Here is a 24,804-nt window from a genome sequence, read left to right on the forward strand (position 1 = left end):
ATTTTTACATTATGAAGACATCAGATACAAATAGACTTATATGTAGCTAATAACTTTTATTTTTATTGAAAAGAGATTATTTGAAGGTTAAACTGGATCCATGCTAAGTACCCACCAACTCTGAAAATTCAATATGAGGGCTGTCTTGAGTATTGTAATGTGCGGAAAATATTTCTGTAGTTTGGGTGTCTTGAAAAAGTCATAAAATTCCATAAATGGAGTAAAGACCATAAAATGGAAAAAAAATGGAAACTAATGTTCAGAAACATCTTTTATATTGGGCAAATGTCCCTGCTTAGAACCATGATTCCTAACTTCCTTAATGGGATGCTTGGTGTCACCACTAAGAAAGAAAAGGTAATTTGTCCTTTTGTTCTCTGAGTCATGGCAATGAGTGGTCCTGAAACAAGATCTTAGTTCCCTTCCCAGGAATTGCACCTGGGTAGCCTGGATGACATTCAGGAATCCAAGCCACCAGCCCACCAGGGACTAGAGGCGAGAAGCAAAATTGCCTGACTCTTGCCCCAGTTTGAAAAACAAATTTCTCAAAAACAGGTGCAAGCTTTATTATCAGAGATACAGCATAATATGTGGGAAAGCATACAGATAAGTAGCTTATTTATTAAGACAGAAGCAAGGCAGAAATGCATATGCATAGAGAAAGGTTGTGTCATCCTCCCTGATGAGGAGAAGTGCAATAAAGAGGTGGTTAAATCATTTATATAGGGCAGTTCTTCTGGATCTTTTTTACTTTTAGCCAATTAGCTCATTTATTTTCCATACTTGACTTGCTCTAGGACCCTTCCCAATATGTGTGTGCATCTTTTTGCCAAGATGAATTCCAGTGTAGAGGCTTGTGGGAGGTTTAACAACACTTATGGGATGACGCTCTCTATTTTTTTGATTCCTGAGAAGTCTTTCTGTACATGTGCAGTCAACGAGATTTCCCTGACTTCCTGAGTGATAAATATGTCATCTTATCTCTTTATTCCAGCAGAGCTCAGCTCCTGCCACTAACTTTGTCCTTGAAGTGTCTAGGGGAAACAAAACTCCAATATACTCCACTTAACAAATTCCAGCTGCTCTGCGCAGAGGTCCATCTGTCTCCTCAGTTCAGTGCAGTCACTCGGTCGTGTCTGACTCTTTGTGACCCCATGGACTGCAGCATGCCAGGCCTCCCTGTCCATCACCAACTCCCGGAGTTTACTCAGACTTATGTCCATTGAGTCGATGATGCCATCCAACCATGTCATCCTCTGTGGTCCCCTTCTCCTCCCACCTTCAATCTTTCCCAGAATTTCCCATACATTCCATATTATGTCTTTTCCAAGAGTCAGTTCTTCACATCAGGTGGCCAAAGTATTGGAGTGTTAGCTTCAGCATCAGTCCTTCCATTGTATATTCAGGACTGATTTCCTTTAGGATAGACTGGTTGGATCTCCTTGCAGTCCAAGGGACTCTCAAGAGTCTTCTCCAACATGAGTTCAAAAGCATCAGTTCTTTGGCTCTCAGCTTTCTTTATAGTCCAACTGTATATATAATCCAACTTTATAGTCCAATCTGTCTCCTGCTGCTGCTGCTAAGTCACTTTAGTTGTGTCTGACTCTGTGTGACCCCATAGACGACAGCCCACCAGGCTCCCCCATCCCTGGGATTCTCCAGGCAAGAACACTAGAGTAGGTTGCCATTTCCTACTTCACTCTAAATCCCTGACTTTCCTAACCTCACCCAGATATGGGCAGTTTTGAGACAAGAGAAGGGGCAAATCACAAAGTTTTAAAAATAATTTGCTAGAATATGAGCTCAACTGAGGAGAGTTGATTTGATCTTCTTCACTGGTATATCCATGACCTACCACATGCGAGCAAATAGCTGATATTGTAAATATTTGTTGAATTAATTAATTAACTGAGAGGAATGGGAGATAGTTATGGATGTATGAGTTTCTTTTTCTCTTTTTTCTTTTTAGGAACATTTGGAAACTTCTGCTAGCATAGTTTATCTGCGTCTTGCAGTAGGCTAATTAAGAACTCCTCCATTGCAAACACTATTCGCAATTTCAAATATTTAGCCTTGCTTCTGCCTTGAAGGAACAGCTCTCTCTCATGGCCAACAGTACAGCCTCTTGAAGTCTTCACTGAAGTCCGTCTTTCTAAACTAGCACTGAAAATTCCTATTAGATGTATTTTGGGTATTTTACAGTTGCATGTTTTTATTGATGGCCCTTAAGCCCTATCTCTTTAATTAATGAATATTTATATCATTGTTGTTTTCAGTCAGTAAGTTGTGTCAAACTCTGCAATTCCATGGACTGCAGCATGCCAGGCCTCCTGTCCTGCACAATTTCCCAGAGTTGGCTCAAATTCATGCTCATTGAGTTGCTGATAGCTATTTAACCACCTCATTCTGTACTTCCCCCTTCTCCTTCAGGATATTTTATTTCCTGAATATCTCCATCAGGATATATTCCAGTGTGTTGGCTCTTCACATCAGGTGGTTAAAGTATTTGAGCTTCAGCATCAGTCCTTCCAATGAATATTCAAGGTTGATTTCCTTTAGAATTGACTGGTTTGATCTCCTTGCAGTCCAAGGGATTCTCAATAGTCTTCTCCAGCAATATAAGATTTCTTTCACAGTCTTTTCTTTAACTTTCAGCTACAACTTGAACTCAAGAGCGTAAGTGTGGCAACAACTCCCATTCAATTTAGGAAAAGTAAGCCTAATGTAGAAGCACTAGCCTAACTCCTGGAGCCCCCTTCTAACACCTGGCTGTGCAGGTATAGTGCCTGCCTTCCCTTCTCTGTGGTCATAAGAGGTGTACTTTGTGTTACATCCCAACTCCCTACAGACAGTACAATCCCAGGCTGTGTTTGCCTGGAAAGTCTGAATATTATGTCGTTGAAACAATATAAAATTTAAACTAATAGAACATATATTCAGAATAATCAAGTTTTTACCTGTGTATGGTTGGTCAAGCTTTATAACCAGAACTTCCATCCAGAAACTGACCTTTCTTGGAAGTGTCCTCATTTCTAAAAGTGCTTCTCCACCCACAGTGCCAGAAGTATTTGATTGTACATTTTTGTGGGTGTCTTTTCTTTCCCTTCTAATACAAAATAGTTTCAGATGTAACTGAGAGTCAGCAGCTTGACTAAAGAATTTATAGCAGTACCATTGTTTCCTAGGCCTGCCATAATGAAGTCCCAAAACTTGGGTAGCTTTGGACAACAGAATTTAGTGTCTCAGAGTTCTGGAAGCTAGAAGTCCAAGATCAAGGTGTCGAGTGAGCTCATGTTTTCTCTGATGGCTCTAGGGGAAAATGCATCCCTGTCTCTTCCAGCTTCTGGGGTCCACTGGCAATTCTTGGTGCTTCTTGGCTTGTAGATGTATCACTCCAGTCACATGGCTCTCTTCCTCCTGAGGGTCTTTATATCATCTTCCCTCTGTTCGTGTCTGTCTCTCTGTACAAATTCCCTTTTTTATTTAAGGACATCAATCATACAAAATAAGACCCAGCCAGTAACTTAATTTTAACTTGATCAACTCTATAATCAAGGGTCTATGTCCAAGTAAGGTCACATTCTGAGATACTGGGGGTTAGGACTTCCACATTTATTGCACATGTGAGGGCACAACTCAACCCACAGCACACAGGAAGGATGAAGAGGGGACTGGGCATCATTAAGGAAGATGATGAGAGCTGAGTTTTCTTTGTGCCAGATTAGAAAGACCAAGGAGCCAATTACAACCCCACCCCCACTATGTGATGGGGAAGGAGGGGGCGACCTGCCATTTGCCCTGTGTTCACGGTCCCGGGACCACGGCTATGTTTCCTGCTACTCAGGGCGGTGGGTTGTCTGCAGGTGCCCACCGACCCTATGCCCTGGCTCTCAAGCTTCAGCATGCATCAGAATGACCTGGAATGTTCTGAGCCCACCTCAGAGTTTCTGTTCAAAAGGCCTAGAATGGCGCCAAGATGATCAGGTCCCAGTTTTCCAGCAACCACACATGGAAAACCACTGCTTTAGTGTAAACTGGGATATGGTAAACAACAAAATCTTATCACACTTATTAATTTATCTTCTAATTCCACTCACTTGAATGTAATGTCCCATCCTGACACGTACTATAGGTCCCCATCAATTTCAGTACAAGGTTTTTCTAATCAAATGTGAAGTCATATTGTCAGAAATGATAATATAAAACCCCTCCCAGAACACCTCCAGTCTGTGTTTACTTTCCACGTTTATCTTCTGTAAATGCTGACTTAACATCCTTGAAGACTCAACCTTCCCTCAGCTCCTCCTATTCAGACAGTTTGTCTAGCTTTAGTAATCCTATTTTTAACACTCCAATCTGACATTATCTCACAAGTACCTCAAATTCAGTCTGTCCAGAACTCACCTCCAGCTTCACCTGTCCGTACCTGCCCTACTAATGGCCCTCTAGTCACAGGACTGGCCCAGGAGGATCTCTCTGACCCCCTGCGTCATTTGCCAGGCTGACTGCCCTGCCTCTCCAGGTCCCCATTCATCCCTTCTATTTCTGCTGTGACCAGCATTCAGCCCTCAGCTCCTCGGCTAGGTCATCTCAAGCATTAAAGCCTCACCCCTGTCTTCAGCTTCCCTGACTCCAAGCTGGAGTCCATCTAGACCTCGCCAGGTGGCTGGTGCTGGGGGACACAGTGCTGATCACTGAGCTTCCTACTGGAAAGCTTCTGTGGTGCCTGCATTGAAAACCCCAGCCCAGCACTCAGGGCCCCCTGCATTCTAGCCCTCCCTACCTTTCCTTAAATTAACTTTTATTGGAGTATAGTAGCTTTACAATGTTTTATTCGTTTCTGCTCTATAGCAAAGTGAACCAGTTATATGTGTATGTATATCCCCTCTCTTTCGGATTTCTTTCCATTTAGGTTACTGAATAGAGTTAGCACTGAATAGAGTTCCCTATGCTGTACAGTAAGTTTTCATCAATTATCTCTTATACATAATAGTGTATATATGTCAATCTCAGTCTCCCAATTCTTCCCACACCCCTCCATGCCGTGGTATCCATAAATTTGTTCTCTACAGCTATGTCTCTATTTCTGCTTTGCAAATAACTTCCTCTGTACCGTCATGCATGTATATTGCTTGTGTGCATGCTAAGTGGCTTCAGTCGTGTCCGACTCTTTGCAACCCCATGGACTGTAGGCAAGAATACTGAAGAGGGCTGCCATGTCCTCCACCAAGAGATCTTTGCCACACAGGGATCAAAACCACGTCTCTTACATCTCCTGCATTGATAGATGGGTTATTTATGACTAGCGCCACCTGGGGAGCCTATATGTGTGTGTGTGTGTGTATATATATATATATATATATATATATATATATATGGCTCATTCATATATATATGTATTCTTTTCAGATTCTTTTCCCTTGAAACTTATTCCAAGAAATTGAGTATAGTTCCTGTGCTATATAATATGTCCTTTTGATTATCTATTTTATATATAATAGTATGTATATGTTAATCCCAAACTCCTATTTTATCCCTCCCCCACCTTTCCCCTGTGGTAACCATAAGTTTGTTTCCTTAGTTTATAAGTCTATTCCCACTTTGTAAGTAATTTCATTTGGATCATTTTTAGATTCCACATGTAAGTAATATCATATGATATTACTGTTTGACTGACTTCACTTAATATTATATAGATCTTAGTCTCTAATGGAGAAGGCAATGGCACCCCACTCCAGTACTCTTGCCTGGAAAATCCCATGGATGGAGGAGCCTGGTAGGCTGCAGTCCATGGGGTTGCTAAGAGTCAGATACGACTGAGCGACTTCCCTTTCACTTTTCACTTTCATGCATTGGAGAAGGAAATGGCAACCCACTCCAGTGTTCTTGCTTGGAGAATCCCAGGGACGGGGGAGTCTGGTGGGCTGCTGTCTATGGGTCGCACAGAGTCAGACACGACTGAAGTGACTTAGCAGCAGTCTCTAATACCATTCTCCAATCAAAAAGAAATGCCAAACTTAGAAATAGGGTAGGAAATACACAAGATGGGCCTGAAGAATCTTGTAGTGACAGAAAGTAAGAAAGTGCTCAAAAAAAGAGAAAGCCCACAATAATGGTATTAGGACAAATGCTCTGACTTAAAGAGCTCCCAATGGCCAAAGCTGGAGCCATGTGAGCAACACAATAAATACCATTGGATTGTAACCCAAGCTATAAAATAGGTACAATGAGTACATAAGTATATAAATTAGCAATTGACTAAGTCAATACAAGGGGGAAGAAGAGACAAATCTCCAACATAAAAAAATTTCAAATAATTTATCTTAATACTGTGTCCTCATGGAGGAAGAATATAACTCCCTACTTGCATGGGTTGCATATTTTTTTCCCAAAAAGTACAGTATGGAAGGGAGGAAGACTAAGTGATGAAATATGACAAAATCTCAGTGTGTGATCAAGGTCAAGACTAACAGTCATAAATCAAAATAGTCATGTATCCTTTTATGTAAATCACAATAGTGTGTACTCTTTATATGATGTGATGAAACGGTGCTGTATCTCTGTAGTGCTGCTCCTGAAAAACCTGTAACTGCCATCTAATCATAAGACAAATGTCAGACGAATTCTAGTTGGGAGGCATAGTACAATATATCTGACCAATTTGATTCATCATAACTGTCATGATCATCAAAAACAAGGAAGTCTGAGAAATTCTCACAGCCAAGGGGAGCCTAAAGAGACATGGCAACTAAGTGTCCTGTGGTGTCCTGGATGGGATCCTGGAGAAAAAAGATGTTATGCTAACACTAAGGAGATAAGAATCAAGTATGAACTTTAGTTTAATGTTAATAATGCATCAATACTGGCCCGCCAGTTAAAACAAATGAACCATATGTATGTAAGATACTAACTAAAAGGAAACTGGATGAAAGCATATGGTAACTCTCTGTACTATCTACAGTTTTTCTCTATATCTAAAATTGATGTAAAATAAAGATGTTAAATAAATACACTGGCCTGTTTCTGTAGAAGATTATAAATATCACTCATTTTATCCTCAATTACTTCTAGGTTTTGTTAACATGAGGACAACTTTTTAAGGCATCATAAATCTCTGTGTTTCACCATCATCCAATGCAAAATAAAAGAAAGAGAACTAACACCTCTCTGGATCAATATATCCTACAGGTCTAATAGATAGTGAGCATTCACAGACCAATGAAGGAAATTCCAGTGCTCCCAGACCCAGACGCATTACTGCAACCGCTTGTGGACAACTCTCACAAGACCAGCTAGTGTCATATCAGCAACATCATCCATCTTCAAACTCTCCCCTGGACCACAGGACATTCTGCTGATGAAACTCTTACCAGCAGATCACAGTTTATGGTCCATCAGTGAGAAGCTTTGGCAGCAGAGAAGAGGATACCCTTATTCTCTTGGGCAGCGACATTCAGTGGTCTGGATAAATGACAAGTGTACATTTGCATCACCTTCTGGGTATTCTTTAATTCAGTTCTTCAAGAGGTTGGAGCCACAGGCACTGCTTTCCTGGGAATCATGCAGTTTCTTGATTTCTTGTATAACAGTGGTTGTTTCTCTTGACTTGCCATCCTCTGATCTTCCAAAGATTCTGCAGGTAACCAATTTCTTACATTAAATTTATTCTCATTTGACACATCTTGAATGTTGGCTGGTTTACTAACAAAACACTAATTCAATTCATTAGTAGTTTGGTCGATGAATGCAGCTATCTTGTTTTCAGGGTCATTTAATTTCCAAATATATGTGTGTGTGTGTGTGTATGCTCAGTCACTCAGTCATATTTGACTCTTTGCAGCCTCATGAACTGTAGTCCTCTAGTCTTCTCTGTCCATGGAATTTTCCAGCCAAGAATACTGGGGCAGGTTGCCATTTCCTACTCCAGAGGATCTTCCAAACCCAGGGATTGAACCCATGTCTCTTTCTTCTGCATTGACAAGCAGATTCTTTGCAGCTGCACCACCTGCTGACCCCAAATATACTGCCTCACAATCTAGTAGTAATTTATGATATTCCCATACCAGAAAAGGTTATTCAATCTGATATACAGGAGACTGATATACAACTGATGTAGCTTATAATTCACCCATTCTTTGGTTCCAAAGGTTGTAATTCTGGCCCACATAACTTTAACCCAATCTCTACATGGTTATTCTGAGTTGCATCATTTATTTTAGTAATTAATATCTCTGATATACAATAAAAAGTAAAATTTCAAACCAAGTTAGAACTGTTCAGTATTTCCCCACTGACAGAGATTAATCCAACATGGCATTCAGAGGTCCATGTAATAAAAATAGGTATTTTTACAAAATCATCTTAAATATATTCCAAAGTTCTTGAATTAAGCTAGAAAATAAACTCAACATAGATACACCTCAACAGTGCTAACAGTTGCAGCAGCCCCAAATAAAACACACATGGCTGCTAAGTCGCTTCAGTCGTGTCCAACTCTGTGCAACCCCATAGACGGCAGCCCACCAGGCTCCCCTGTCCCTGGGATTCTCCAGGCAAGATCACTGGATTGGGCCGCCATTTCCTTCTCCAATGCATGACAGTGAAAAGTGAAAGTGAGGTCGCTCAGTCGTGTCCGACTCTTAGCGACCCCAAGGACTGCAGCCTACCAGGCTCCTCCATCCATGGGATTTTCCAGGCAAGAGTACCGGAGTGGGGTGTGCAAATTATATATTAGTTATCAATTATAAGTTATGAAATTGGACTACTGAGAACATACAAAGTAAGTTTTACTATATCCATATCTGCTACAAAATAGGTGCTCAGATTTTTGAACATTAATAAACACTTCTAATTGCAATATTAATTAAAATATCTAAATTTATTTTATACTTATTATAAGGAGGCATATTATGATCATTATCCTGTTTAAGGCTCAATGATGTCATTTAAGGTATCTTGTATACTATTACTCCCTTTATACAAGTATGAAACATGATGTACAGAGTTTTAATAACATAAACACACAATCCACATACACACACACTTTTTTTGTCAAGGTTTTATTTATTTATTTGGTCTAAGGAAAGACCATAGAATCAACCTTTGAAAAAATGCGGACTTAAGACAAACTAAACTGCCCAACCTGTGAGAATGGCTACAAATTAGATGAAATCCCATTAAATGACATTAGAACTTCTGTTATGCTTATGCACAACACTGTTCAGTGAAGAACTTAACCACAAGAATTTTAGTGAACCAAAAAGCATTAAACAGAAATTAGTTAATTTATAACTAAATAACAACTTAGCTGTTAATAAGGAAAATTTGACTCTACTACTTTTATTATTTCTTTCAGTTTGAATTATAACAATTAAGCTAGACTTCTAAAAGCAAGCAAAACCTCCCCCATACTCTGTATTTTTGTAAAAATGGAGTTCTGACTATTCTTTGGGATAATTAAAATTTATTACACAGTTTTCACATGCGTCTGAAGCTTGGAATACACAGACATAGTTCACATTTACTTAAAAGTGTTTTAGTTTTTTACCTCTCCCATTTTTTTCCCAAGTCCTATTTTGCAGTAAATTACTTATAGCAGCAGACCTGAAGCACCAAGTCTTCTGTTTCATCCTAATTGCTATAATCATTTTTCCTACATATTTAGATGCGATGAATCACTTTTTAGAAATGCAATGTGTATATTTAGTATGAATTGGTGTCCTAAATTTACTAAGGAAGACACAATATCCTGAAATTGTCATTGCGTATTATAACAGACTTAATATTACTTTGACATGTCAAAAATACTGCTGTATCCTAGTCAAGCTTTCCTGAAGTATTTCACTGTTACCATTCAGTTTCTCTCAAGTTAAATAACTAGGTAAATAGCATGAGTTCTAACGATTCACCTAAACTACTTATAGGGGAACATGTAAGTATATTTGAAAGTTTACATAAGTTACATTTGACTACAAGTACCTGTAGCTCAATTTAGAAAAGAATAATCTATGATTCTTCTTCACCAGCTTGAAAAAAAATTGTTCTTGATGTCTTTTCTGGGTTTATCAGAAACTTCTAGAGCAGAATTCCTGCTAGAGAGGTGACCCTAACAAATTTTGATATCTATTATATAAAAATATGATTTCAATCAGAGAGTGTCAATTCTGCTAAGCCACACAAGATAGGATGGACATTTAGAGTAGGCAGTGGAACTTGGGCAAAGCTGAAGAAGAATACATGTGTGTATGAAAGTCACTTCAGTCCTGTCTGACTCTGTGTGACCCCATGGACTATAACTCGCCAGGCTCCTCTGTCCATGGGGATTCTCCAGGCAATACTGGAGTGGGTTGCCATTTCCTCCTCCAGGGGATCTTCCCAACCCAGGGATCAAGCCCACGTCACCTGCATTGGCAGGTGGGTTCTTTAGCACTGAGCCACCTGGGAAGCTAGTGAAGAGGAATAAATCCTCTTTTATTTCACCAAAACTCATATAGGTCTTTGCAGTTGTTGTTCTATTAACAAAAGGTAAAAAGTAAATGTCTTTTTGACTTTTGCTGTTTTAAAATGTCCTTAAATGGAAGCCAAATATTTCTCCTACGTGCTTCCTTTGAAAGGAAAGAGAAATTAACAATTAATGTTAATTCTATCTATACCAGACAGATATCTTTGCAAACAATTGTAATGCAGAGGTTTATGCACCTGTCCATTCACTTACAACAGAATGTACCTTCTTTTTTTTTAATTAACTTTCATTTCATTTTGGATAATTAGTCACAACTTTTAAACACTGTATTTTTGTTTTATTTTATCAAAATTCTTTTCGTTTAGTCCTTTATTCTTACCTCTGAGATGTTTTTTTCCTGCACTCTTTCTCTTTTTTGCAGACAGTGAATTTACTTTTAACATTTTAACTTCTCAAAAAAAAAAACACAAAAATTCTTTGTTATTGTTTTTTAAAATATAAAGCACTAAACTTCTAAAAGTCCTCTAAAGGACTGCCTAATAATAAACATACACTAATATTATTAAGCCCTTTAGGTACTCTCTGGAGACTCAGGACTAATCTGGAAATCTTTTCATCTCTGATGAAAACTTGGCTACTTCAGTTTCCCAGAGACTTTGGTAACTAAAAATGGTCAAGGAGAGAAATAAAGTGTGATGCCATCATGTACTCTGAAAACACACTGTGAAACTCTCCCAGGCCTCCTTCTAACAGGCTGGGGTTGGACATGAGCAATGTTTCCTGAGTTAGAAATAGGAACTGACAAACAATATGAATTATTTAGGCCTTAAGTTAGTAATTTTAGCTGTGATGTTTGCAGACGGTGTCTCCTTTTTAAAAGTGAATCAGCAAATGTAAAAATCGAAATCTGGTCGATATTGATGAATGTACTTGCACCTCTGATTAATCCCTGTTTTTTAGAGAAGTCTAACTTTGTTTCCATTCCATGGGACCATCTCATCTGGAGGGTAACTTCAATGCCAGGGATTAGCAAAGGAAAAAGCTCCATAAGCAAGAATGGTGAGGACGTGTTTTTTTTTTTTTTTTTTTAAGTTTGAAGGAAACTCAGGAGGGCAATTGGGCTTCCCTGGTGGCTCAGGTAAAGAATCTCCCTGCCAATGTAGGAGACACAAACTCCATCCCTGTGTCAGGAAGATTTCCTGGAGAAGGAAATGGAAACTCACTCTAGTATTCTTGCCTGGAAAATCCCATGATCAGAGAAGCCTGGAGTGCTACAGTCCATGGGTTTGCAAAGAGCCAGCCATGACTTAGTGACTGAACAACAACAGGAGGCAACTGACTTAGACATTCTCTATCCTTAGTTTCCAGAAGAAGGCAATGGCACCCCACTCCAGTACTCCTGCCTGGAAAATCCCATGGACCGAGGAGCCTGGTGGGCTGCAGTCCATGGGGTCGCTAAGAGTCGGACACGACTGAGCGACTTCACTTTCACTTTTCACTGTCATGCATTGGAGAAGGAAATGGCAACCCACTCCAGTGTTCTCGCCTGGAGAATCCCAGGGACGGGGGAGCCTGGTGGGCTGCCATCTCTGGGGTTGCACAGAGTCGGACACAGCTGAAGCGACTTAGCAGCAGCAGCAGCAGCCTCCTTAGTTTCTAGTGTGACCAATTTTAACAACAAAGGATCAGACACCAGCAGCCAAGTACCGCTGGAACACATCACATTCTCACGCCATCTCCTGAGGAGTTCGGTTTTGCCATTGTCCTATTAACAAAAGGAAAAAAAGACAGCGCCTTTTAGCCTTTCGCTATTTTACTGCTACTGCTAAGTCGCTTCAGTCGTGTCTGACTCTGTACGACCCCATAGACGGCAGCCCACCAGGCTCCCCCATCCCTGGGATTCTCCAGGCGAGAACACTGGAGTGGGTTGCCATTTCCTTCTCCAATGCATGAAAGTGAAGAGTGAAAGTGAAGTCACTCAGTCGTGTCCGACTCTTAGCGACCCCAAGGACTGCAGCCTACCAGGCTCCTCCATCCATGGGATTTTCCAGGCAAGAGTACTGGAGTGGAGTGCCATTGCCCTCTCCCTACCTTCCCTTACCCTGGTGGTCTAGTGGCTAGGACTCAGCACCCCCACCGCTGTGCTGTTTTAAATGTCCTTAAAAGGAAGCTAAAGAGTTCTATGTGTTTCTAAGTGAAAGAGAAATTAACAATTAATATTGATTCTATCTATACCAGAAATACATCTTTGCAAGCATTTACAGTGCAAGGGGAATATGCACCTAGACGTTCACTTATAACAGGAAGTAACTTCTTTGTGTCTTTTTTTTAAATTAACTTTCTTTTAATTTTCAAAAATTATTCATAATATTTTAACTGTATTTTCCCCAATAAAAGTAACTTTGCAGATTTTCTCTGCCAGAAGTCATTTTTATAACAATTTACAGCTGGTTAAACTAAACTAAAAAGAGGTCAAATGCCTTGTCCCAAAAGAATACCAAATTAGTTACAGTGTCAGGAAATAGAAACCAAGTCTCATGATTCTCTATCCAGTATTCTAGTTCACAGTGAAAATCTGAATTATTAAAAATAGTTCTAGAGAAGAAGTACTCTTATGGGGCCTATACATTTGAAATAAGACAATTGCCCCTGTGTTAACTATAAAGAATAAGAATTTGATTCTTGTTTAAAGTATAATTAAAAAGTAATTATGTGTTCCTTCTATAGAAAGGCATTATAAAGCTATTTAAACATTAGCTTCAGATGGATACCCTCTGGCTCAGCTGGAAAAGGATCTGCCTGCAGTGCAGGAAACCCGGGTTTGATACCTGGATTGGGAATATCCCCTGGAGAAGGGAAAAGCTACCCACTCTAGTATTCTGGACTAGAGAATTCCATGGACTAGAGAAATCCATGGGGTCGAAAGAATTGGACATGACTGAGCGACTTTCACTTTTCATTCACTTTCAGATGGATACACAAAGTGTTGTTGTTTTTTTTTTTTAAACCACAATAGCACTCCCGGTCAAAGCAACTGCATAATATCTGCAGTGACAGTGTGTTAAATCTAACAAAATGGATTACCTGTAATACAAAGTCATTGACATTTTATAGGTGAGGAAAATGAGGCTAGGAAAAGAAGAATAAATACACTCCCTAGAGGCTTCCCTGGTGGTTCAGTGGTAAAGAATCTGCCTGCTAATTCAGGAGACACAGGTTCAATCCCTGATCCGGAAAGATCGCACATGATGCAGAGTTAACTAGGCCCGTGCACTGTAACCACTGAGCCTGCGCTCTAGAACCCTGGAGCCGCAACTACAGTGCCCACGTGTCCCGGCTACTGAGCCCGAGCGCTGCAGAGCCCATATTCCACAACAAGAGCGGTCACTGCAGTGAGAAGCCTGTGCACTGCAACTGGAGAACAGCCCCTGCTCACAGCAACTAGAGAAAAGCCTGTGTGGCAATGAAGACCCAGCACAGACAAAAATATAAATAAATAATTATAAATGCATTCCCTAAGTCAAACTGCTGGAAAAGGACGTTTTTGTGACTTGAACCTATGAGGAGTCTAAGTCCCATTACGTGCTCTTACTAAGTAGAATACTTGTTTTTTCTATTATGAGGAGCCCAAGACCAATAATAAGGTCCACTTATACACTGCTGCTAAGTTGCTTCAGTCGTGTCCAACTCTGTGCGACCCCAGAGACGACAGCCCAGCAGGCTCCCCTGTCTCCGGGATTCTCCAGGCAAGAACACTGGAGTGGGTTGCCATTTCCTTCTCCAATGCATGAAAGTGAAAGTGAAAGTGAAGTCGCTCAGTCGTGTCTGACTCCTAGCGATCCCATGGACTGCAGCCTACCAGGCTCCTCCATCCATGGGATTTTCCAGGCAAGAGTACTGGAGTGGGGTGCCGTTGCCTTTTCCCACTTATACAATAAGTGATATAAAAATCATTAAAGCAATTTATATGTAGAGATAAAGCTTGGAGTTTGTCAATATTTGTTTAATCTATAACAGGATGGAAAATTTTTTTAAAAACTCATTCATACAACAAAGTCAGCCTTAAAAAGTTATAGAAGCAATTACATTTTCAAATAAAAATAAATGATGAGTGAGTAACTTTCCACTGGGACATTTAAGGACATTTATTTCAACCAACATCTATTGAGCACTACCATGTCAGGTCAAAACTTCACACGGCCCTCCAGTCTCATCTGTTTTGTCCAGAGTCAAGACCCTCATCAGGACCTGGGTCTGTCTTACCTGCTCTGACATGGGACTCACTTACGTATGGTAACATGACCACAAATTATCACTAGATATAGCAGCTGGTCCACATGAGGCATCGAGTCACAAAGAAACAAATGCTTTATTTTAAAATTTATTTTATTGAAGTATAGTTGATTTACAATGTTGTGTTAATTTCTGCTTCACAACAAAGTGACTCAGCCAAATATAATATATATATTATAATACATATAATATATAATTATATAATAAAATATAATATATAATACACAAATATTTTATAATATATAATTATATATTATATTATATATATTATATATTATATTGCATATATTATATATATTATATATAATATAATATATATAATATATATTATATATTATTATAATATATATATTATATTGTATATTATAAAATATATATTATATATATTATATTATTCTTAAATAATATTATATATTACATATAATATATATTATACATATTACTATATAATTTTATATATTATATGTATATAATTTACATATAATTATTTATTATATATAATATATATAACACATTATATATTATATATAATATATAATGTTTTTTAATATTATATATTATCTATATATAATACTTTATATATTAATTATATATATTAATATATATAATACTATATTATAATATATCAGTTGTATATTATATATATTAATCTATATATAATATTATATAGAATATAATCTATAATATATTAAAAGAGAAAGAAATTAGCTGTGTGCTAGACAACTGTAAATAATGGAAGGAAATGATGAATAAAAGGCTAAAGGGATTCTGCATTAAGTTGTCTGTAAGGATTTTAATGTTCTTGTTCTACTCTAAGAGTCGTAAACTATAAATCTTAGGATAATATATTATGATTGTGGTTTAGGCAAGAAAGGCAACTTGAGTATCTGACCACAGATGTTTAACCAAAGCAGTCTTAAGTCTGACAACCTAAAGATTGCAAATGACTGTAAATATATAGATGTTAAGCTAAAAAATTGAAATGTGTAATTATATAATATGTATTATATAATTATATATTATACATTATATATAATATATAATTATATATACTATTTTATATATTATAAAATATATAATATATAAAAATATATATTTATTATACTGTTATATAAATATATACATATATATAATACTTTATAATATATATTATAAAATATATAATATTATATATCATTATATATAATAATTATATAATATATAATATAATATACTATCTGGTATCTGGTCCCATCACTTCATGGGAAATAGATGGGGAAACAGTGGAAACAATGTCAGGCTTTATTTTTGGGGGCTCCAAAATCACTGCAGATGGTGACTGCAGCCACAAAATTAAAAGACGCTTACTCTTTGGAAGAAAAGTGATGACGAACCTAGATAGCATATTGAAAAGCAGAGACATTACTTTGCCAACAAAGGTCCATCTAGTCAAGGCTATGGTTTTTCCTGTGGTCAGGTATGGATGTAAGAGTTGGACTGTGAAGAAGGCTGAGCACTGAAGAATTGATGCTTTTGAACTGTGGTGTTGGAGAAGACTCTTGAGAGTCCCTTGGACTTCAAGGAGATCCAACCAGTCCATTCTGAAGGAGATCAGCCCTGGGATTTCTTTGGAAGGAATGATGCTAAAGCTGAAACTCCAGTACGTTAGCCACCTCATGCGAAGAGTTGACTCACTGGAAAAGACTCTGATGCTGGGAGGGATTGGGGGCAGGAGGAGAAGGGGACGACATATCACTGATTCAATGGACGTGAGTCTGGGTGAACTCCGGGAGTTGGTGATGGACAGGGAGGCCTGGCATGCTGTGATTCATGGGGTTACAGAGTCGGACACGACTGAGCAACTGAACTGAACTGATGTATATATAACAAATCACTTTGCTGTATAGCAGAAAGTAACACAACATTGTAAATCAACTATATTTCAATAAAAAACTCTTATAAAAAGAAAAAGGTGTGTGTGTATTTTTATGTATGTATCAGTTCAGTTCAGTTCAGTCGCTCAGTCATGTCCAACTCTTTGCGACCCCATGAATCACAGCACGCCAGGCCTCCCTGTCCATCACCAGCTCCCAAAGTTCACCCAGACTCACGTCCATCGAGTCAGTGATGCCATCCAGCCATCATACATATATATAATTTTAAAACTGTCAATCAGTTTTATTGGCATTTTAAATGTCTTCTAAAATATTGTCCAAGGGTGTGAAATCGGCCTATTAAGAGCGATTTTTGAGCTGAAGTAGGAGCCAAAAGATGGAATTTCTCCTTTTAGCATTAATTTTTCATTAAAAATCATGAGGTTCAATTTCTACCATATTATTTTCACAAATCATTGTTTTATACAAAGAAAAGTAAACCAGCAATTTTTTAGGCATAATGTGATTTGGATTCACTTTATACAGAAACTTAACTGTACAAAGTGCTGAATATATGTGAGGATTTTTTGTTTGCTTGCTTGATACCTTTTCTTAACATTTGCTTCATTTCACTTAAGTTCAGCTGCTCAGTCATGTCGAACTCTTTGCAACCCCATGGACTGCAGAACGCCAGGCCACCCTGTCCATCACCAACTCCAGGAGTTTAATCAAACTCATGTCCATTCAGTCAGTGATGCTATCCAACAATCTCATCCTCTCTCGTCCCCTTCTCCTCCTGCCTTCAATCTTTCTCAGCATCAGAGTCTTTTCAAATGAGCCAGTTCTTCCCATCAGATGGCCAAATCATTGGAGTTTCAGCTTCAGCATCAGTCCTTCCAAAGAATATTCAGGACTGATTTCCTATTTCCTGTAGGATGGACTGGTTGGATCTCATTGCAGTCCAAGGGACTCTCAAGAGTCTTCTCCAGTATCACAGTTCAAAAGCATCAATTCTTTGGCATTCAGCTTTCTTTAAGTTGAACTCTCATATCCATACATGACCACTGGAAAAACCACAGCCTTGACTAGATGGACCTTTGTTAGCAAAGTACTGTCTCTGCTTTTTTTTTTTAATTAATTAATTATTTATTTATTTTAAATAAATTTATTTTTTAATAAATTTATTTATTTTAAAAATAAGTTTATTTATTTTAAAAATAAGTTTATTTATTTTAAAAATAAATTTACTTATTTTAATTCGACACTAATTACTTTCCAATATTGTATTGGTTTTGTCATACATCAACATGAATCTGCCAAGGTATACACATGTTCTCCATCCTGAACCCCCCTCCCACCTCCTTCCCCGTACCATCCCTCTGGGTCATCCCAGTGCACCAGCCTTAAGCATCCTGTATCCTGCATCAAACCTGGTCTGGCGATTTGTTTCATATATGATATTATACATGTTTCAATGCCATTCTCCCAAATCATCCCACCCTCTCCCTCTCCAACAGAGTCCAAAAGACTGTTCTTTACATCTGTGTCTCTTCTGCTCTCTCGCATACAGGGTTATCACTACCATCTTTCTAAATTCCATCTATATGCGTTAGTATACTGTATTGGTGTTTTTCCTTCTGGCTTACTTCACTCTGTATAATAGGCTCCAGTTTCATCCACCTCATTAGAACTGATTCAAATGTATTCTTTTTAATGGCTGAGTAATACTCCATTGTGTATATGTACCACAGCTTTCTTATCCATTCATCTGCTGATGGACATCTAGGTTGCTTCCATGTCCTGGCTATTATAAACAGTGCTGTGATGAACATTGGGGTACACGTGTCTCTTCCAATTCTGGTTTCCTCAGTGTATATTCTGTCTCTGCTTTTTAATATGCTGTATAGGTTGGTCATAACTTTTCTTCCAAGGAGTAAGCATCTTTTAATTTCATGGCTGCAGTCACCATCTACAGTGGTTTTGGAGCCCCAAAAATAACGTCTGTCACTGTTTCTCCATCTATTTGCCATGAAGTGATAGGACCAGATACCATGATCCTAGTCTTCTGAATGCTGAGCTTTAAGCTAACTTTTTTCACTCTCCTCTTCAACTTTCATCAAGAGGTTCTTGAGTTCTTCTTCGCTTTCTGCCATAAGGGTGGTGTCATCTGCATATCTGAGGTTATTGATATTTCTCCCAGCAATCTTGATTCCAGCTTGTGCTTCATCCAGCCCAGCATTTCTCATGATGTACTTTGCATATAAGTTAAATAAGCAGGATGACAATATACAGCCTTTACATACTCCTTTTCCTATTTGGAACCAGTCTGTTGTTGCATGTCCAGTTCTAACTGTTGCTTCTTGACCTGCATACAGATTTCTCAGGGGGCAGGTCAGGTGGCCTGGTATTCCCATCTCTTTCAGAATTCTCCGCAGTTTGCTGTGATCCACACAGTCAAAGGCTTTGGCATAGTCAATAAAGCAGAAATAGATGTTTATCTGGAACTCTGTTGCTTTTTCAATGATCAAGTGGATTTTGGCAATTTGATCTCTGGTTCCTCTGCCTTTTCTAAATCCAGCTTGAACATCCAGAAGTTCATTGTTCTCATATAGTTGAAGCCTGGCTTGGAGAATTTTAAGCATTACTATACTAGCGTGTTAGATGAGTGCAATTGTGCAGTAGTTTGAGCATTCTTTGGCATTGCCTTTCTTTGATATTGGAATGAAAACTGACCTTTTCCAGTCCTGTGGCCACTGCTGAGTTTTCCAAATTTGCTGGCATATTGAGTGCAGCACTTTCATAGCATCATCTTTCAGGATTTGAAATTTCTAAACTGGAATTCCATCACCTCCACTAGCTTTGTTCATAGTGATGTTTCCTGCTAATGCTGCTGCTAAGTCGCTTCAGTCGTGTCTGACTCTGTGTGACTCCATGGACTGCAGCCTACCAGGCTTCTCCATCCATGGGATTCTCCAGGCAAGAACACTGGAGTGGGTTGCCATTTTCTTCAGCCACCTAACTTCAAATTCCAGGATATCTGACTCTAGGTGAGTGATCACACCATCATGATTATCTGGTTCGTGAAGCTTTTTTCTGTACAGTTCTTCTGTGTATTCTTGCCACCTCTTCTTAATATCTTCTGCTTCTTTTAAGTCAGTCTTACTTAGCTCTTATTCAGTCTGGATCATATATCAATGTATGGTGTGTATGCCCAGCAGTGGGATGGCTGGGTCATAGGCGTTGAAGCAGCTGTGAGGAGATACCCTCCCTCCAAGGACAAAGGAGAAGGCACAGCAAGACAGTGGGAGGGGTAAATTCACATTTAGAATCAAACCTCATTCCCGCCAGAGATGCTCAGAGGGCTCAAGCACACCTTGTGTGCACCAGGACCCAGGGACCCCACAGAGACTGAGACAGAACTGTGTTTGAGCATCTCCAGTGGAGGTATGGGTCAGCAGTGGACTGTTGCAGCAGCAGGGGCTCTGGGTGCAGCAGACCTGGGTATGGCATAAGCCTTCTTGGAGGAGGTCACCATTAACCCCACCATAGAGCTGCCAGCACTTACACAGGACTGGGAAATAGACTCTTGGCAGGTACAAAGATAGCCTTGTGCACCAGGACCCAGGAGAAAGGAACAGTGACCCCCACAAGAGACTGACCAAGACTTGCCTGGGAGTGTCCAGGAGTCTCCAGCAGAGGCATGGGTCGGTGGTGGCCTGCTGCAGGGTTGCGGACGCTGAGTGTAGCAGTGCCTGCATGGGATCTTTTGAAGGAGGTCACCATTATCTTCATTACCTCCACCATAGTTTGGCCCCAGGTAAATCACAGGGAGGGACCACAGCTCCACCCATCAACAGGAAATTGGATTAAAGATTTACTGAGTATGGCCATACCCATCAGAACAAGACCCAGTTTCCCCCTCAGGCAGTCTCTCCCATCAGGAAGCTTCCATAACCCTCTAATCCTTCTCCATCAGAGGGCAGATAGACTGAAAACCACAGTCACTGAAAACTAACTAATCTAATCACATGGACCACAGCCTTGTCTAACACCGTCTTGTCTAACTCAAAAAACTATGAGCCATGCCCTGTAGGGCCACCCAAGACAGATGATTCATGGTGGAGAGTTCTGACAAAATCTGGTCCACTGGAGAAGGGAATAGCAAACACTTCTGTATTCTTGCCTTGAGAACCCCATGAATGTATGAAAAGGCAAAAAGATAGGACACTGAAAGAGGAACTCCCCAGGTCAGTAGGTGCCCAATATGCTACTGAAGACCAGTGGAGAAATAATTCCAGAAAGAATGAAGAGATAGAGTTAAAGCAAAAATAACACCCAGTTGTGGATGTGACTGGCGATGGAAGCAAGATTTGATAGTGTAAAGGGCAACATTGCATAGGAGCCTGGGATGTTAGGTCCATGTGAAGTGAAGTGAAGTCTCTCAGTCGTGTCCTACTCTTTGCGACCCTATGGACACGAGGCTCCTCCGTCCATGGGATTTTCTAGGCAAGAGTACTGGAGTGGGTTGCCATTTCCTTCTCCAGGGAACTTCCCAACCCAGGGATCGAACCCAGGTCTCCCACACTGTAGACAGACGCTTTACCATCTGAGGGTCCATGAATCAAGGCAAATTGGAAATGGTCAAACAGGAGATGGGAAGAATGAACGTTGACATTTTAGGAATCAGTGAAGTAAAGTGGACTGGAATGGGTGAATTTAACTCAGATGACCATTATATCTACTACTGTGGGCAAGAATTCTTTAGAACAAATGGAGTAGCCATCATAGTCAAGAAAAGAGTCTGAAATGCAGTACTTGGATGCAGTCTCAAAAACGACAGAATGATCTCTGTTCGTTTCCAAGGCAAACTATTCAATATCATGGCAATCCAAGTCTATGCCCCGAGCAATAACACTGAAGAAACTGAAATGGAATGGTTCTATGAAGACCTTCAAGACCTTCTAGAATTAACACCTGAAAAGATGTCCTTTTCATTTTAGGGGACTGGAATGAGAAAGTAGGAAGTCAAGAAGCACCTGGAGTAACAGGCAAATTTGCCCTTGGAGTACAGAATGAAGCAGGGCAAAGACTAATAGAGTTCTGCCAAGAGAATGCACTGGTCATAGCAAACACCCTCTTCCAACAACACAAGAGAAGACTCTATACATGGACATCACCACATGGTCAACACGAAATCAGATTAATTATATTCTTTGCAGCCAACCCAAAGATGGAGAAGCTCTGTACAGTCAGCAAAAACAAGACCAGGAGCTGACTGTGGCTCAGATCATGAACTCCTTATTGCCAAATTCAGACTTAAATTGAAGAAAGTAGGGAAAACCACTAGACCATTCAGGTATGACCTAAATCAAATCCTTTATGATTATACAGTGGAAGTGAGAAATAGATTTAAGGGATTAGATCTGATAGACAGAGTGCCTGATGAACTATGGATGGAGGTTTGTGACATTGTACAGGAGGCAGGGATCAAGACCATCCCCAAGAAAAAGAAATGCAAAAAAGGAAAATGGTATCTGGGGAGACGTTACAAATAGTTGTGAAAAGAAGAGAAGTGAAAAGCAAAGGAGAAAAGGAAAGATATACCCATTTGAATGCAGAGTTCCAAAGAATAGCAAGGAGAGATAAGAAAGCCTTCCTCAGTGATCAGTGAAAAGAAACAGAGGGAAACAATAGAATAGGAAAGTCTAGAGATCTCTTCAAGAAAATTAGATATACCAAGGGAACATTTCAGCCAAAGATGGGCTCAATAAAGGACAGAAATGTTATGGACCTAACAGAAATATTTGCTTAAGTACCGCTAAAAAAGGCATTCCCTAAGCAAGCATTAAATGAACAAAATTAAGTTTACAGTCTGTATTAAGTCTATTGGAAATCTTACAAGTAAAGGTGAGTTTTAGTAACATCTTCCAATTGCTGTAATCAAAGGATTGTTTGCAGTGTTTTTTTCTTTACCTGAACATATGACATCCGATACTGCTTATCACACCTTCGTTGAAGTGCTGTCATCACTTTTCTTTCACTGCTTCACCTTTGTTGGTTCTTTTAAATGCTCTATTTGTTCTCGTTCTTCACTACAGACAACCTTCGTGACTCAAATCTTAATTGTTGCTGCTCTTACAGTTACTTCCATCCTTGGACTTCTCTTCCATGTTTTGTCTTGGTGGCCTGAGCCATTTCACTGACTTCAGTCACCACAACTTCAAATTCTGCATCTCCAGGTCCTTCTTCTCAACTCTGTACTGCAACTATCTCATCTAAATAGGTCAATTTTTCTGAAATTATAACAATCCATATATCTTACAAGGATTATTGTATAATCCATGTATAATGGATTATATTCCATGGATTATATTCCATGTATAATCCATGGCTGCATAATCCATGTATCTTACAACTATAAGCACTTGTTTTTTGTTTGGGGTTCTATGGGTCGACAGCAGAGGCTCTGCTCCTGATAGTGAGATATGATCCATTATGGGATGGGTGAAGGAGTAAATTTAAGGTTTTGATGTCTTGGTGGTGGAGAGCAGGAACAATCATGAGAAATGAAAACATGTCTTTTAAGGCTCTGTTTGGAACAGGCAACCTGAAGCTTCTACTTTTATTTTATTAGTGCAAGAAAATTACACATTCAAGCCCAAAATTAATGGGGCAGGGAAGCATATTCTATCCACATTAAATCAATGCAAAGGATAGAAAGGAAAACAAATTAAATAATTTTTCAGTTATATCTGAAAGCAGAAGTTTCAAATTGATAATAGTTATAATTTCAAAATAGCTGTTATCATCCTAAGAATCCTGAGCATCACCATTTTTCACTGTTACCATCTTCCCAGCTGAAAAACTAAAAATTATTCTCTGCTCTTCCATTTTTTTCATGGTAAATTAGTCAATGTCCCTTGCTGCTTCTCTCTCCTAAACACCTGTTATAAAATTCATTTCTTTCTAGCCCCATTACCACTGCACTGTTTCAGGATCTTCCCATCCGTCACCAATCCATAGTGGTAGCTTTCTCTCATTTGAAAGAATCTACTATTACAGATTAAGCACAAAACCTCAGTAACTTAACACAATAGAAATTTATTTTTCACTCATAAAATATCCAAAATAGGTCTTCTAACTTCATGGATGCTATTCTTCCAAATAGGGACCCAGAAAACTATAAAGCTTCTACCTAATGGCTCTGCCATCTTCATGTACTTCTTCCTAAGGGTCTAGAATATGCAGAATTGCATGTTTTTTCACGTCTTTTTATTGATTTTGTTACAATATTGCTTCTGTTTTATGTCTTGATTTTTTGGCCACAGGCATGTAGGATCTGCGTTTCCTGATCAGGGATCAAACCTACATCCTCTGCATTGAAAGGCGAAGTCGTAACCTGTGGGCCACCAGGGAAGTCCCCAGAATTGCATGCTACTGAATCTTGGGTGCCAGGCCTAGAAGTGACACATATCACTTCTACCCACTGTCCTTTGCCTAGAACTCATCATTTGGCTTTACCCATCTGTAAGACTGGAATATACCATCTAGTTGTGTGCTCAGGAGGAAGAGAAATGTGTTTGGTGAACTGCTAATCAGACTGTGCTACAAACTTCTAGCTGATCTCTTTGCCAGCAGGAATGGTCACCATTGTCAGAATAATATCTATATATATTATTATTATATATATTATATATATATATTATATTATATATATATTATAATTATAGATAATTATATATTATCTATAATATATATCTAGTGTTCAATGATGTTATTCTGCAGGTTAAAAACTGTTCATAACTCTAGAAGAATTGAAAGTGAAAGTCGTTCAGTTGTGGCCAACTCTTTGTGAGCCCATGGACTACACAGTCCATGGAATTCTCCAGGCCACAGTACTGGAGTAGGTAGCCATTCCCTTCTCCAGGGGGGTCTTCCAAACCCAGGGATCAAACCCAGGTCTCCTGCATTGCGGCAGATTCTTCACCAGCTGAGCCACCAGGGAAGCCCAAGAACACTGCAGTGGGTAGCCTATCCCTTCTCCAGCGGATCTACCCGACCCAGGAATCCAACCAGGGTCTCCTACATTATGATCAGATTCAAGAATTGAAAGCAAAGGTCAAATTTCTCAATGAGATTTTCAAGGCACTTGTTATGAAGATAACATAGAATATAACAAGGCAGATGTGTTAATAT

General features: G+C 39.2%; 1 pseudogene; it reads left to right on the forward strand.

Annotated features, from left to right (window-relative positions):
• Positions 1-303: 303 nt before the first annotated feature.
• On the forward strand, positions 304-21,956 carry LOC138988259 (craniofacial development protein 2-like; annotated as a pseudogene).
• The last annotated feature ends 2,848 nt before the right edge of the window (positions 21,957-24,804 follow it).

The sequence above is a fragment of the Bos mutus genome, chromosome 6 (assembly GCF_027580195.1).
Source record: "Bos mutus isolate GX-2022 chromosome 6, NWIPB_WYAK_1.1, whole genome shotgun sequence".
In the NCBI taxonomy this organism is placed as follows: Eukaryota; Metazoa; Chordata; class Mammalia; order Artiodactyla; family Bovidae; genus Bos; species Bos mutus.